A 14,370-nucleotide genomic window follows, 5' to 3' on the forward strand; every position below is an offset into this window, starting at 1 on the left:
GGCTCTGCCTACCCCATTATGATGAGGATGGGGAAGGGAGAGAGTGGGAACACTGGGCCTGGTGGTCCGCTGAGCCCATATCCCTGTATCTAATGTAGGCTGGTGGCTACCATGGGCTGTGGATGGCAGACCCTGGGGGGTGTTGGCAAGACGTGAGATGGGGCCTGCCCTTCTTGGGGCCTGCAGCCATCTGAAATCCCAGCAGCAAGCTCACTCCCACCCAAGTGCATGCAGAGACCCCAACTTCCCAACCACTGGGGCCTGGAGAGCCTCTGCAGCCTGCAAATATCTCTCTGGGTGGGTCCTGAGACCTAGAGCTCCTCCACTAGAGACTCTTCTGGGTTCAGGTGCTGTGACCTGCTCAGATGCAAGGAAGGTTGGCAAAGGCCACTACATGAAGCCACTGTCATCTACCTACACCTTGATAAGGGTGTTTGCCAACTTGCAGGTACACGAGAATCAGTTTGTGAGCTTGTTCGAAATACAGAGCCCCAGGCTCATCTGCCAAGGATTCTCACTCAGTGAGATTGGGGCAGGGCTCAGGAATGTACCTTTTTCCCCTCCAGCTTTATTGTGGTAGAATTGACAAAAATCATGTATTTAAGATGTGCAGTGGGATACTGTGGTGTACATATACACTGTGAAACAATGACCACTCCCAGATTGTTTGGATTCTGACAGTCTAGAAGCTCTGAGAAATACTGCCTTGGTGGGTGAAGACAATGCCCATTAAGCTGAACCATAGATTCAAAATCTCTGCTACAATTGACTCCTAGATTTCAGGGTCAGGGAAAAGTTTGTGTTTCCTACAAAGTGACGGTATTCGTAACCCATTTTTCTTGTTGACATTGTGAGAAAGCTGAGCACTCCGTTTTCTGCCCCTGTCCTGCAGGCAACCCCAGCCCTGCCTTTCCGCGCACACCCTTCCCCTTACTCCGTTCTTGCTTTTGATTCTCATTGTGATAGTTTTGTTCTATTGTGACTTTTATTGGAAACAAGCATGACACAAATTATTAAAAATTACCTAATGCATAGACATACATACATGGGTCTATTTGTGTCTAACAGTATCTGAGTTCATGTTCATTGAGGAAAAAGTGCCCTGATTGATCAGCCAGCAGTGTTGGGGAGAAGGGGTCTGCCACTCCCAACCTGGTGTGGACCAGAGGCTTAGGACCAGCGTGGGACCAGCTGTGGAAAAAAAGATTTATGCCTGCTAGAAAATGTGGGGGTGGGGCACACACCTGGTGGGCTCCCTTTGCTATCAGGGGCATCTTTCCGACGAGGCTTGTGGCTATGAGGAGTGAGTAGTACTGAATTAGCCCAGAAACTTCTTTTTCAACCTCATAATTTTATGCCTCCCTTACCCTGCACAATAGAAATCCAGTGGCAGGTAAATATTTGCTCCTCTCACGGTCCTCCAGAACCTTAGCACCTTAGCGAGTTGAAGTTGTTGGTGGGAGGACCTGGAGGTGGGGTCATCTGACAGGGGCAGAGATGGAGAGACTGTGACTTCCCCGGTCATAGTACTACCCGTGCTGAGCATGGGTCAGCAAGTTTGTGAGCCTGACCTGGCTTGGAGTGGTCTGACGTCTGTCACTTCACTCCTCAATTCTACCTCAGTTTTCCATCTGTCATTGGGCACAGTTATGTCTGCCTGGCCAACTGCAGTGGGCTTTTGTGAGCATGAAAAGCTGGGGCGATTTTTAAATCATAAAGTGCTAAACACACATGTCATCTTGGCCACAATTCTTATTCACCGTCAGACAAAGTGCTATTTGGGGTCAGGAGGGGGGCTTGCTGCATCTCCTGTCCCGACCCACCGTCCAGACCCCTTCTCCTTATACAGTGAATAAAACTGAAAAAGAAAACCTCCTGTGCACAAATATAATGCTATTCTTGACAAGCCAAAATTTACTGTGAATTTTTTTCCAGGGTGTGAATTTCAAGTATTTGGATTGGGAGGGGGACAGAATGTCTTTGGTTGCTGGTGACATTTTGCTATATATAATCCTCACAAGACTCCCAGTGTTGCTCCACGACTGGCCTGGAGCTAAAATGCTGAAAAGGTCAGACAACAAAGCAATGGGATGCACGTTCTTTCTGTCTTTCTTACACACACACACACACACACACACACACACACACACACACACTTGACCTTTAAGCAACACTACTCTGAGGTAAAAATAAGGCAAGAATTATAAATAAATACCTTTGTCCAGTGCACTACTACTCTTTCATATTAAATTCAGTTTTTTATGAGTATTTATGTTTTATTTTTTACCTTTTAAATTTATTTTTTAATTCTAGTGTAGTTAACATGCAGCGTTATATTAGTTTCAGATGTACAATACAGTGATTCAACAATTCTATACATTACTCAGTGCTCATCAAGATAATTGTACTCTTAATCCCCATCACCTGTTTCACCCATCCCCCCACCCACCTTCCCTCCCATAACCATCAGTTTGTTCTCTATAGTTAAGAGCCTGTTTTTTGGTTTGTCTCTTTTCCCCCTTTGTTCATTTGCTTTGTTTCTTAAATTCCACATGAGTGAGATCACATGGTATTTGTCTTTCTCTGACTTATTTCACTTAGCATTTTACTCTCTAGCTCCATCCATGTTGTTGCAAATGGCAAGATTTCTTTCTTTTTTTTTGTGGCTGAATAATATTTCATTGTGTATATATACCACATCTTCTTTATCCATTCATCTGTTCACAGACACTTTAGGCTGCTTCCGTAATATGGCTATTGTAAAAAACACTGCAATAAATATAGAGGTGCATATATCCTTTTGAATTAGTGTTTTCATATTCTTTGGGTAAATGCTCAGTAGTGTGATTACTGGATCATAGGGTAGTTCTATTTTTAATTTTTTAAGGAACCTCCGTACTGTCTTCCACAATGGCTGCGCCAGTTTGCGTTCCCACCAGCAGTGCACTAAGGTTCCTTTTTCTCCTTGCTCGCCACCACTTGTTGCTTGAGTTTGTAATCTTAATGATTCTGACAGGCGTGAGTTGTTATCTCATTGTGGTTTTGATTTGCATTTCCCTGAAGATGAGTGATGTTGAACATCTTTTCATGTGTCTGTTGGCTATTTGTATGGATATCTGGAGAAACGTTAGTTCATGTCTTCTGCCTGTTTTTTACTTGGATTATTATTATTATTATTATTATTATTATTATTGGTGTTAAGTTGTGTAAGTTCTTCATGTATTTTGGATACTAACCCTTTATCAGATGTGTCATTTGCAGATATCTTCTCCCATTCTCCTATAGGTTATCTTTTAGTTTTGTTGGTTGTTTCTTTTGCTGTGCAGAAACCTTTTATTCTGATGTAGTCCCAATACTTTATTTTTGCTTTTGTTTCCCTTGCCTCAGGAAACATCTAGAAAGAAGTTGCTTTGGCTGATGTCAGAGAAATTACTGCATGTGTTCTCTTCTAGGATTTTTATGGTTTCAGGTCTCACATTTAGGTCCTTAATCCATTTTGAGTTTATTTTTATGTATGGTTTAAGAAAGTAATCCAGTTTCATTCTTTTGCATGTTGTTGTCCGGTGTTCCCAACACTATTTGTTGACAAGACTGTCTTTTTCCCATTGGATATTCTTTCCTGCTATGTCAATGATTAATTGACCATATAGTTATGGGTTTATTTCTGGGCTCTCTATTCTGTTTCACTGATCTATATGTCTATTCTTGTGCTAGTACCATACTGTTTTAATCACTGCAGCTTTGTAATATAACTAATAATTGAAGATTAATTATAATATAACTAATAATCGAAGATTAACTGACTATATAATTGTGGGTTTATTTCTGATCTTTTTATTCTGTTTTATTGACATGTCTATTTTTTGCCAGTACCATACTGTTTTGATTACTACAGCTTTGTAATATAACTTGAAGTCTGGAGTTGTGTACCTTCTGTTTTGTTTTGTTTTTTTCAAGATTGCTTTGGCTATTCGAGGTCTTTTGTGGCTCCATACAAATTTTAGGATCATTTTTTCTAGTTCTATAACAAATGCTGTTGGCATTTTGATAGGGATTGTATTAAATTTGTAGATTGCTTTGGGTAATATAGACATTTTAGCAATATTTGTTCTTCCAATTCATGAGCATGGAATGTCTTTCCATTTCTTTCTGTTGTCCTCAATTTCTTTCATCAATGTTTTACAGTGTTCAGAGTACAGGTCTTTCACCTCTCTGGGTAAGTTTATTCTTAGGTATTTTATTCTTTTTGGTGCAGTTGTAAATGGGATTGTTTTCTTAATTTCTTTTTCTGCCGCTTCATTAGCAGTGTATAGAAATGCTACAAATTTCTGTACATTGTTTTTGTATTCTGTGATTTTGTTGAATTCATTTATTAGTTCTGGTAGTTTCTTGGTGCAGTCTTCAGGGTTTTCTACATATAGTATCACGTCATCTAACAATAGTGAAAGATTTACTTCTTCCTTACCAATTTGGTTGCCTTTTATTTCTTCTTGTGGTCTGATTGCTGTGGCTAGGACTGTGTTGAATAAAAGTGGTGAAAGTGGACATCCTTGTCTTGTCTGACCTTAGGGGAAAAGCTCTAAGTTTTTCCCCGCTGAGTATGATGTGAGCTGTTGGTTTTTCGTATCTGGCCTTTATTATGTTGAGGTATATTCCCTCTAAGCTTACCTTTGTTGAGGGTTTTTATCATGAATGATTGTTGTACTTTGTCGAATGCTTTTTCTGCATCTATTGAAATAACCATATGGTTTTTATCTTTTTTTCTTATCGATGTGATGTATCACATTGATTGATTTGCAAATATTGAATCATTCTTGCATCCCAGGAATAAATCCCACTTGACTGTGGTGAATGATTCTTTTAATGTGTGGTTGGATTAGATTTTCCAATACTTTCTTGAGGATTTTTGCATCTATGTTCATCAGAAATACTGGCCTATAGTTCTCTTTTGTGTGTGTGTGTGTGTGGTGTCTTTATCTGGTTTTGGTATCAGGGTAATGTGGCCTCATAGAATGAATTTGGAAGTTTTTCTTACTCCTATTTTTTTGGAAAAGTTTGAGAAGAATAGGTATTAACTCTTCTTTAAATGTTTGGTAGAATTCACCTGTGAAGCTGACTTTTATTTGTTGGGAGTTTTTAGATTATTGATTCAATTTCACTGCTGGTAATCAGTCTATTTTTCTATTTCTTCCTGCTTCAGTTTTGGTATGTTGCATGTTTCTAGGAATGTTTGCATTTCTTCTAGGTTGTCCAATTTGTTGGCATATAGTTTTTCATAATAGTCTCTTATAGTCCTTTGTATTCTTGTATTATCGGTTGTTATTTCTCTTCTTTTATTTGTGATTTTGTTTATCTGAGCCCTGTCTCTCTCTCTGTCTGTCTGTTATGAGTCTGGCTAGAGGTTTACCAGTTGTGTTGATCTTTTCAGAGAATCAGCTCCTGGTTTCAGTGATCTGTTCTACTGTTTTTCTAGTTTTCGTATCATTTATTTCTGCTCTGATCTTTATTATTTTCTTCCTTCTGCTGGGGCTGGGTTTTGTTTGTCCTTTTTTTTCTAGCTCCTTTAGGTGTAAGGTTAGGTTATTTTTTGAGATTTTTCTTCCTTCTTGAGGTAGGCCTGTATTGCTATAAACTTCCCTCTTAGAACTGCTCTTGCTGCAACCCAGAGATTTTGTACTGTTGTTTTTCATTTTCATTTGTTTCCATGTACCTTTAATTTCTTCTTTTATTTCCTGGCTGAGCCATTCATTGTTTAGTAGCAGTTATTTAACCTCCACGTATTTGTGGTATTTACATATTTTTTCTTGTGATTGATTTCTAGCTTCATAGCATTGTGGTCAGAAAAGATGCATGGTATTACTTTGATTTTTTGAATTTGTTGAGACTTGTTTTGTGGCCTAATATGTGACCTATTCTGAAGATGTTCTGTGCGCACACGAATATGTATTTTGCTCTTTTTGGATTGAATGTTCTGAATGTATCTGTTAAATTCATCTGGTCCAGTGTGCCATTCAAAGTCACTCTTTCTTTGTTGATTCTCTGTTTGGATAATCTGTCTACTGATGTAAGCGGGGTGTTAAAATTCCCTACTATTATTGTATCACTATCAATTAGTTCCTTTATGTTTGTTATTAACTGTTTCATGTGTTTGGGTGCTTCCATGTTGGGTGCATAAATATTTACAATGGTTATATCTTCTTGTTGGATTGTCCCCTTTATTATTATATAGTGCCCCTCTTTGTCTCTTGTTACGGTCTTAGTATGAAAGTCTATTTTGTTGGATATAAGTATTGCTACTCTGGTTTTCCATTTGCTTGATAAATATTTCTCCACACCCTCACTTTCAGTCTGCACATGTCTTTCAGTCTAAAATGAGTCTCTTGTAGGCAGCATGTAGATGGATCTTGTTTTTATCCATGCCATCACCCTATTGATTGGAGCATTTAATCAATGCTCCATTGATTTACATCCAAAGTAATTATTGATAAGTATGAACTTACTGCCATTTTGTTACTTGTTTTGTGGTTGTTTTTATAGTTCTTCTCTGATCCTTTCTTCTCTTGTTCTCTTTCTTAGTTTCCTGACTTTCTTTAGTGATATACTTGGATACTTTTCTCTTTACTCTTTGCGTATCTATTACTGATTTTTGATTTGTGGTTACCATTTGGTTTGTATATAACATCTTCTGCATATAGCAGTCTATATTAGGTTGATGGTTGCTTATATTTGAGCCCTTTGCTCAAATTCTTTACTCCTTTCCTCACCACATTTCTGATATATGGTGTCATACTGTACATCCTTTTATTTTGTAAGTCCCTTGACTGATTATTACAGATATACTTATTTTTACGGCTTTTGTGCTTCTTATTTTTTTACTCTTATTTACAGTCTTTCCTTTCCACTCAAAGAACTCCCTTTAACATTTCTTGTAGAGCTGGTTTAGTTGTCATGAACTCCTTTAGCTTTTGTCTTAGAAACTCTATTTCTCCTTCTATTCTGAATGATAGCCTTGCTGGATATTATTGGCTGCAGATTTTTCCCACTCAACACTTTGAATATATCATACCACTCCCTTCTGGCTTGGAAAGTTTCTGCCTAAAAATCCCCTGATAGCCTTATTGGGTTTCCCTTGTATATAACTGTTTTCTTTTCTCTTGCCTTTTTTTTTGTTGTTGTTAAAGATTTATGTATTTATTTGCGAGAGAGAGAGTAGGTGAAGGGGCAGAGGGAGAGGGAGACAAGCAGACTCCCTGCTGAGCAGGGAGACTGACATGAGGCTCGATCCCAGGACTCTGAGATCATGACCTGAGCTGAAACCAAGAGTCAGTCACTCAACTGACTGAGCTACCCAGGCACCCCTTTTCTTACTGCTTTCAAATTTTTTTCTTTATTGCTATTTTTGCCATTTTAATTACTATGTGTTTTGATGTAGACCTACCTCCTTGAGTTGATTTTGGTGGGGGAATCTCTGTGTTTCTTGGATCTGCATATTAGTTTCCTTCCCTAGATAGGGAAGTTTTCAGCTATTATTTCTTCAAATAAATTTTCTGTCCCCCCCTTTTTCCCTCTCTCTCTTTTAATTTAATTTATTTTTTAGTAATCTCTACACCCAATGTGGGACTTGAACTCATGACCCTGAGATCAAGAGTCACATGCTTTTCTGACTGAACAAGACCCCTTATCTCTCTTTTCTTCCTCTGGAATCCCTATAATGGGAATGTTTTTATGCTTGATGGAGACGCTGAGTTTCCTAAGTCTAGTTTCATTTTGCATAATTATCTTTTTCTCTCACCTTCTCAGGTTGAGTACTTTTCATTACTCTGTCCTCTGGGCCACTCATTTGTTCCTCTGCTTCCTTTAGCCTGCTATTTATTCCATCTAGTGTATTTTTAATCTCATTTATTGTGCACGTCATCTCTGATTGGTTCTTTTTTATGTTTTCTATCTCTTTGTTAAGGGTTTCACTGATGTCCTCCACTCTTTTCTCCAGTCCAGTGAGTATCTTTAAATCCTTTATCAGGCATATTATTTATATCCATTTTGTCTTGGTCTCCTGCTGTGGTTTTGTCCTGTTCTTTCATTTGGAATGTATTCCTCTGTTTCCTCATTTTGTCTGACTCTCTGTGTCTGTTTCTGTGGATTAGGAAATTCAGCTACATGTCTTGCTCTTGAAAGTAATGGCCTTATGAAGAAGAGGTCCTTCAGTGTCCTACAGTGTGGTGTCTTCTATTTACCAGAACCTGGCACTTCAGAGTTGTCTCCTATGTGTGTTGCATGTGCCCTGTTGTGTGTTCTGGCTGCCTTTTTCCTTCAGTCCACTCATCTGCAGAGGCTCTCTTTGCCTGTTGTAGGCAGGGTTTGGTCCCTGCTCAGGTGAGGCATACAGTTTCAACAAGGTGGGGCCACTGTTGGGACCAGGACTGTGTGGGTAGGGTCTGCAATTTTAACAATGTGAGCAATTTTAACAATGTGCTCGATTTTAACAATGTGCTTCACCAACAATGTAGGAGGGATCCCCTTTCTCCACATCCTCTCTAACATTTGTTGTTTCCTGCCTTGTCAATTTTGCCATTCTAACTGGCGTTAGGTGGTATCTCAGTGTGGTTTGATTTGAATTTCTCTGATGGCTAAAGATTCTGAACATTTTTTTCATGTGTCTGTTAGCCATTTGTATGTCTTCATTGGAAAAGTGTCTGTTCATATCTTCTGCCTATTTTTTGATTTGTTTATTTGTTTCTTGCGTATTGAGTTTGAGAAGTTCTTTGTAGATCTTGGATACCAGTCTTTTATCTGTAGTGTCATTTGCAAATATCTTCTCCCATTCCATGGGCTGCCTCTTAGTTTTTCTGACTGTTTCCTTGGCTGTGCAGAAGCTTTTTATCTCGATGAAGTCCCACAAGTTCATTTTTTCTTTTGTTTCTCTTGCCTTTGGAGGTGTGTCATGAAAAAAGTTGCTGTGGCCTATGTCAAAGAGGTTGCTGCCTATGTTCTCTAGGATTTTGATGGATTCCTGTCTCACATCGAGGTCTTTCATCCATTTGGAGTTTGTCTTTGTGTATGGTGGGAATGCAAGTTGGTACAACCACTTTGGAAAACAGTGTGGAGGTCCCTTAAAAAGTTAAAAATTGAGCTACCCTATGATCCAACAATGGCACTACTGGCTATTTACCCCAAAGATACAGACGTAGTGAAGAGAAGGGCCATATGCACCCCAATGTTCATAGCAGCATGGTCCACAATAGCTAAATCGTGGAAGGAGCCAAGATGCCCTTCAACAGATGACTGGTTTAAGAAGATGTGGTCCATATATACAGTGGAATATTACTCAGCCATCAAAAAGAACGATTTCTCCACATTTGCTGCAATATGGATGGGACTGGAGGAGATAATGCTAAGTGAAATAAGTCAAGCAGAGAAAGAGAATTATCATATGGTTTCACTCATTTATGGAACATAAGAAGTAGGAAGATCGGTAGGAGAAGAAAGGGAAGAAGAAAGTTGGGGTAAACAGAAAAGGGATTGAACCATGAGAGACTATGCACTCTTGGAAACAAACTGAGGGCTTTGGGGGGGATGGGATAGGCTGGTGATGGGTATTAAGGAGGGCACGTATTGCATGGTGCACTGGGTGTTATACGCAAGTAATGAATCATGGAACTTTACATCAAAAATTGGGGATGTACTGTATGGTGACTAACATAATAAAAATAAATAAATAAATAAATAAATAGTGCTTTCCAAATGCAAAAAAACCCCCAAACAAAACAAAACAAAAAAAACAATGTGTGCCTCAGGCTTCCACAGAGCCTGCAGCCACCACCACAGGGACAGAGGCCCTGCACATGCCCAAATTGGGAGATGTGGTATTGGCAGGATTTGTGCCAGTCTTCTGGAAGAGGGGGCCTGCAGTGCCAGTACTGAGGCAAGTGTGACTGGGAGGAGTGGATCCGCTAAAGTGGGGGGAGGCGGGGCTTGGTGTAAGCAAGTTAGATAGTGAATGTTGCCTCTGTGCCCACAGGTGGCTGTGTGTTTATGCTGGGGGGTGGGGGAAGGAGATGGCTCCTGCCAACTCCTTTGTTCATGGAGAAGTCCCTCCAGAACCCTGCCCCTCCAGGACCTGCTCTGAGATGTGTAAATAACTTTCCCTCCTGTCTGCCCCATCTGTTTTTTAGACTGCTGCTTCTAACCTGTATCTCCACAGGCTGTTTGTCATGCTGTCTCTTTAAGTGCAGGCACTCAGCTTCCTATCACCATCTGGGCTCTCCCAGAGCTGAGCCCTCTGATTTTTAAAACTCCAGGCTTTAAGCCTTGTTGGGTGTAAGAACTCATAAAATTTGGCCCTTCTCACTTTCAAAGCCAAGGGTTTTGGCGATTTGTGGTCCCTGTGTAGGCTCTTTGTTGTGGTAGTCTGTTTCTCTCCCTCTTCCACTTTCGCAGCTCCTTCCCACCCGTGAATGTCCTTGGTCCCTTTAGCTCCCCATTCCTCACCCTTCCCACCCTCTTCAATATGACCTCTTCTCTGCCTTTAGTTGTGGAGTTTGTTCTGCTAGTCTGGGTCGTTTTCTGGATTATTTACACTGATGTGAGTGTTATCTAGTTGTATCCATAGGATGAGGGGAGTTTAGGGTCCTCTTATGCCACCATCTTGGCCCCCTCCTACATTCCGTTTTATATAAGAGAACCTCCCCAGGGAACAATTTGATGAGAAAGAGTAAAACCTCATTAATTCAGGTCACTTTAATCCTAACTTAGAATTGCATAAAACATGCAGTGTCCAATGCGAATTTTCCATCCAATAACCTGGACTTAGTTCCCAGACCTTCTTGGATTTAAGGACCTCCAGAACCCCTATCCACCTCAGATACCCATCCCCATCGCTGCTCCCTGACCTTTCCTTACCAGGAACAACTCCTACTCCAGAATGTCATACTGTCCATGTTGGTCTCTGACAGCCTGTCCTTTGCCTCCCTCATTCTGCTGCACCTTGTACCTTTTCTTTTTCTCCATTGAGTCCTTTGGGACCTTTACCATATTCTTCCAGTGTCTCAGCCCCTCATGGCTTTTCATAAAACCAAACCACTGGCTGGTGTGAACCAAAGGTGACTACTTCAATTGCTCTCCACATCATCCATCCATCCTTTCATCAGCCCATCCATTCATCTGTCCATTCATCCGTCCGAAAGCATCTACAGAACACCTGTGGTAAGGTGATAGTTGTCCAATAAATGTTTCATGAAGGGGTGGGTATATGGAGTTGGTAGATTAGTGAGGTTGCCTGCCAACTTATTAATGTAATTAAAAGCCCATTAAGAACAAAAACAAAATTTCAAAGTGAAAGTTTAAATGGTCTATTTGAAAAAAATTTGTTCTCAATTCATCCATGTACATTCAAATACAGGTAATGGACTTCACCAAAACACCAATTTAAATGTTAATTATAATTGCCTTACCTATTCATTAAAATACTACTACTAACAACAGTAATAAAAATAGCTAAACTTTACCGAGTGCTTATTACTCACTGGGTATCATGCTGAGCTATTTACATACATTATCTCAATTAATCTTCACATGACCTTATGAAGTAGGTACTGTTTCAGAGAAGGACTCCTGAGCTACAGATGTGAAGTTATTTGCCCGGGGGTTGTTTACTGCAGTTGAACGTGGTGGAGCTGGACCCTGAATCTGGCTCTATCTGACTCTAGAACTTATCTTAATAGCAATATTATTGCTTCAGCTTAACCTTAACTTAATAGCAATATGAGTTTGTAAAAGATACAACTGAACAGATAACAAAGTCGAATTTCTTTCTCCATCAGGAAAGACAGGGCCATGTGGTGAGAAAAAAGCACTAAACCAGGAGAGCCGGGTAAACTGTGTTCTCTCTCTGTCTCTGACATAAACTCTGAGCCTTGGGTGAGTCTGCTCTCTCTCCGGGCCTCCGTCTCCCGCTCTGAGAGTGATGGAGCTGTAGCATGGGCTACTTAATGGACGACCGGAGTAGACACACTAGGAGCTTCACTCAGATTTTTCTACAAGTCCCAAGTAGGGAGGTTTGACCATTGTCAGTAAGAACAACACGTAGCTGGAAAATCTGAAGAGGGAGTATTTTCGGGTCTGCTTGGAGCACAGACACAGCAGACCAGCTGAGCAAGCAGGGCCGAGGCGGCCCCCTGGGTAGGGCAGCTGGCGCAGAGGAGCCCCTAAGAAGGGGACCCGCTCAAGCCCGCGACTCTGGGCTCTCCTGATTGTAGTGCTGGCGGCATACTGCTGACCTTCTTTCCTGCCAGAGGCTGCCCTTCCCCGGGGAGGCTCCTGCTTCCCTGTCCCCTTCTGCACTTCTGAACTCTTCAGCCTGAAAACCTGCCAGAGGCTCAGGATGATCTGATGCTTCTCCAGGGGAGAACTGCTGCAGTGGAGAAAGAGGCACCTCCCCAAGCCACACACGGAGCTGCCCAGACTTTCCCACTGGGGGACCGAGCTGGGAAATGGCCTTGGAGCTGCCAGGGAAGGCGTTCCAAGGCCAGGGCTCACTTAAAGACATGGGGCTGTTTCCTTTTTTCCCTCAGTGCTCAGACATGAGGAAGCCTGCAAATGGCGACCTTTGTCTGGGAGCCCTAGCGAGCTGTGTATGACAGTGTGACAAGACCCAGGCCAGCACTAACAGAGCCAGGTACCGGCCACCTGGGACGCAGCTGCCCCAGGAGGAGGAGATTCTAAGGTAGATGCTCTGTGTGCCCCCCCCCACCCCCACCCCGCAAGCTGACTGAATGTTGCGTGAGGGACGTGGTGTGAGCAAAACATTCCTGGCACTACAGGTCTGGTTTCTCTGTTCCATAGGTCAGGACCTGCCATTCTTTCAAACACCTGGGTCTAACCTCTTTCAGGCCTGAACAAACACGAGGGACCTGGGAGGAGCAGGTGAATTTGCTCAGCCTGTCTCCAAACCAAATGACAAAAAGCAACACTCATATTTCCATTCTCGAGGTCAGTCTGGTCCCCTGACAACCGCTCCCCTCCCCAAGATTCTCACAGCAGAGTGCTCAGTGAGAGCATCAGTTGTCACCCAGTGGAAAGCTATTTCTTTGATTTATTTTTTCCTCCCAGGAAATAGAGCTGACAGAATCACGAAAGCTCTTGGTCTTTTTTTTTTTTTAATTTATATATTCCATTAAACTCTAGTCTCTTGAGATGTTCTCAGAAAGTCTCTGTGGCTAAATATATTTGAGAAACTCTGAATGTTAAATGTAACATATGCAATGTATATTGAAGGCTCTGAAAAGTCCTGCATTAAGAAACTTGTTTCACTCAGCATTTTTTAAACTTCTTTCACCAGAGACTTTAGCTTCTGTGTCCCACCCTTCCCACCTATGACAGAGCACACTTTGACAGACACAACTCTCCACAGAAAGAACTTTGTACCAGGTGGGGCTGGGTGAATTCAGGGCAAGGCCATCTCTCCCCGGGACTACTGCAGCTGCCTCTTCTGGCCAGGATCCTATAATAACTAATCTCGCCTCCTCCAGGTTTATTCCCCTTCCCCCAGTCTATCCTCCTTGTCTTTCTAAACACAAATCTGTGCAGGCCACTTATTTTTTGAAAATCCATACAGGGCTCCCACTGCCTTTAGGATTATGTCCAAACTCCTTGGCTGGTACTCACTTTGGCTCCAACCTTAATGCCCAACCCCTGCCCATTGTCTTCCCATACCTTGTATACATCCTGCTGTTTCCCAATTATTGTGGGTCCTTGCACAGCTCTGTGTTTTTGCTCAAGTGCCTAGAAGGCCCCCTTTTACCTAGGCCAACTCCTACTCAAACTGAGAGCCCAGCTTAAATGTCACCTCTTCTAGGAAGGCTTCCTTGTCCCATTGCTTTCCTTACCCTCAGGGTAGTACTAATTTTTTTCTTCTCTGGACTGCCCTGATATTCCGGGTATATCTTTATCATAGCATATATCACTTTGCATTACAATTATTCATTGGCATTTTGGTTTTATTTTTTTCTAGAGAGAGAGCGAGAGCACATGTGTGCAAGGGGGGGGGTAGGGAAGGGCAGAGGGAAAGGAAGAGAATCTTAAGCAGGCTCCATGCCCAGTGTGGAGCCCAATCCCACGACCCTGAGATCATGACCTGAGCCGAAATCAAGAGTCAGACGCTTAATTGACTGAGCCACCCAAGCACCCCTCAGTTTTAATTATTAAAGAAATATATTCAGCAGGTTATCCTCTTTGTGCCAGAAACTATCCTAGGTATGACATAAAAATTCAATCCAGCAAACACGTCTAAGTGTCCACTGTGAACAAGGGACTACCTTACCTGTGAGATCATAAAGGCAAATACAAGAAATCCCAGTCTGATGGGAACCCAAG

At 41.6% G+C, this 14,370-nt stretch overlaps 1 protein-coding gene across 1 annotated transcript in view; it reads right to left on the minus strand.

Moving 5' to 3' along the window:
* Window positions 1-14,370, minus strand: part of ME3 (malic enzyme 3) — a 204,266-nt gene that overhangs the window by 23,772 nt on the left and 166,124 nt on the right. The gene's annotated exons all lie outside the window — the stretch shown is intronic.

The sequence above is a fragment of the Ursus maritimus genome, unplaced genomic scaffold (genome assembly GCF_017311325.1).
Source record: "Ursus maritimus isolate PB19 unplaced genomic scaffold, ASM1731132v1 scaffold_16, whole genome shotgun sequence".
Classification (NCBI taxonomy): Eukaryota; Metazoa; Chordata; class Mammalia; order Carnivora; family Ursidae; genus Ursus; species Ursus maritimus.